General features: G+C 40.6%; 1 protein-coding gene across 1 annotated transcript in view; it reads right to left on the bottom strand.

The window, feature by feature from the left end:
* The window catches only part of LOC122259569 (uncharacterized), a 22,441-nt gene extending 20,345 nt beyond the window's left edge, over window positions 1–2,096 (bottom strand). Inside the window, exon 1 of the mRNA XM_043026446.2 lies at window positions 1,959–2,096. The gene's annotated coding sequence lies outside the window, so the exon portion shown is untranslated. The remainder of the gene's footprint in view (window positions 1–1,958) is intronic.
* Between the last annotated feature and the right edge of the window lie 404 nt (window positions 2,097–2,500).

Genomic DNA, 2,500 nt, shown 5'->3' with positions numbered 1-2,500 from the left:
AGACCGAGCAAAGCACAACTGATACTGTCTTTTCTGATAGCTAGGGTGCACTCTATAGGCTCACTGCATTTAGCCCGGAAAACAAGGTATATGAAGATATCGTATCTCAAATTTCCAGATTTTCGGAGCAGGATATACAAGTGTCACTGCACTGAATACCCTCTCATATAGGAATATCACCATGTGAAAAAGTTGACCAGTTAGCCAAATTCGCACTTTCCTATCACGAACCACACTATGTATACAATTATCTCTTACTCAGATGAAAAGACGTATTAATAGCTGTTTAAGAGATTATGAGAATCAGGTATGGGCTACAGAGAAGATAATTAGGATTAGCCATACATGGACGAATCCTATGAAATGTATACAGGCCTGTCACGGAGGAAGCAAGTTATACTAAACAAACTACGCATAGGCTATCATTATACTATACAATATGTGCTGGATGCTGTTTTAGATGCAAAACCAGTTACATATAACCGCTATAAAATGTGCAACAAAAAACTAAAACACATAGTCTCAACCACTACTTGCTTTGCTGTACGAAAGCTGCATCTTATCGATCGAACAACACTGTACAAAGAACATCATTTGTAAATTATATAAATCTTATTATATACACTGGTCTTGTCTTTGACAGGATCAGTGACATAAAAGGTTTTTTGTTTCCCGACTAGATAATACATGTAAATATGTTAACCAGTATCATGCAGCCCCTCAGGCATGTAAGATTAATGCTTGACTAAGCTCTTTACTCAATAGAAACTCTGCCAGTTTGGATATTATGCTTTGACAGCTTTGCTATTTGCAGGGCATGTACATGTAAAGATTATTAAATCAAATCAATCTCTCTCTCTCGCTCTTTCTTACTCTCTCTCTCTCTCTCTCTCTCTCTCTCTCTCTCTCTCTCTCTCTCTCTCTCTCTCTCTCTCTCTCTCTCTCTCTCTCTCTCTCTCTGTCTCTGTCTGTCTATCTATCTATCTCTCTCTCTCTCTCTCTCTCTCTCTCTCTCTCTCTCTCTCTCTCTCCCTCTCTCCCTCTCTCTCTCTCTCTTCTCTCTCTCTCTCTCTCTCTCCTCTCTCTCTCTCTCTCTCTCTCTCTCTCTCTCTCTCTCTCTCTCTCTCTCTCTCTCTCTCTCTCTCTCTCTCTCTCTCTCTCTCTCTCTCTCTCTCTCTCTTTGTCTCTCTCTCTCTCTCCATTATATGCATACACATCTGGATACACATCACACATAACATATACGAAGCAGCCACCAAAAAGGGGTCGGCCACTCGAGTCAACGGCGGCAAAACCTCGCTCGTATTTCGCCTGACGAATGAAAGCGGCTGACAAACTGACTGGAGGCTGGTGAGGTATGGGCGTTTTATGACGGCCGTATTTCGCCTTTTCTCCAATATCGCTGAATCGAGTGCAGTTCATTTTGGATTCTGAGAATTGTGAGGTTTATAGGCATGCACGTTTTGTTTGTGTTTGTGTTTCTGTCTGTCTGTTTCTTTCTTTCTTTCTGTATCTGTCCCTCTCTCTTTCTCTCACTCCTTCACTCCTTCACTCTCTCATTCCTATCTATCACTCTGTCACTGTCTTCGTGTGTGTGTGTGTGTATATATATATACATATATATATATATATATATATATATATATATATATATATATATATATTATATATCTATTTTTGTGTATATATATATATATATATATATATATATATATATATATTTATATATCTATATATATGTATATGTATATATATGTATATATATATATATACATATTTATATATATGTACACACACACACACACACACACACACATATATATATATATGTATATATATATATATATATATATATATACATATATATATATATCTATATATATATATATATAAACCTATATAGACAGACAGCCATACCAACCAGGCCTCCTCCTACACAGAAACCCGCCCCCACCTACCTCCAAAAGTCGACCTCGATCGAGAGAGAAACCCGCGCAAACAAGGTCACCTCCTCACCGAGCCTTCCCGCGGGGACACTGACGAGCCTGCGTGTGTATCCGCAGTCAGTTTGTCGCCACTGACTTATCTTCACGCATCCGGTGAAGATAAGAGAGGCAGCTGTTTACTGTTTGTGGTTTTGACGTTCGTCCGCGCGCGCCCCACTCGCTTGCTCGCCCTCGGAAAGGCTTTGGTGGAGTGGGACTCGAGTGAAGGGCGAGCCCGTACTGGTGGAGGGTTAGCGAAGGCAGGTTTTCATGGTCGTACGAGGGGGAAAATAGATCGGTTTGTTGTCTTACGTGGGAGTTGCTTTATCTTTTGTGGGTGTTTGTTTATTTGTTTTGTTTCTCCGCTTGGGTTTGTAGGATGAAGACTTTATCATCTTTCTCTTTCCCCTCTCCTTTCCTTCCCTTCCCTCTCCCATTCCTCTTCCTTTCCTTTCCCCTCTCCTCTTCCTTTCCTCTCCCCTCTCCTTCCCCTCCTTTCCCTCTCCCCAGTTTTC

The sequence above is a fragment of the Penaeus japonicus genome, unplaced genomic scaffold (assembly GCF_977035675.1).
Source record: "Penaeus japonicus unplaced genomic scaffold, GWHDUDI00000001_assembly GWHDUDI00000038, whole genome shotgun sequence".
Classification (NCBI taxonomy): domain Eukaryota; kingdom Metazoa; phylum Arthropoda; class Malacostraca; order Decapoda; family Penaeidae; genus Penaeus; species Penaeus japonicus.
This window is presented reverse-complemented; position numbering and strand designations above follow the sequence as displayed.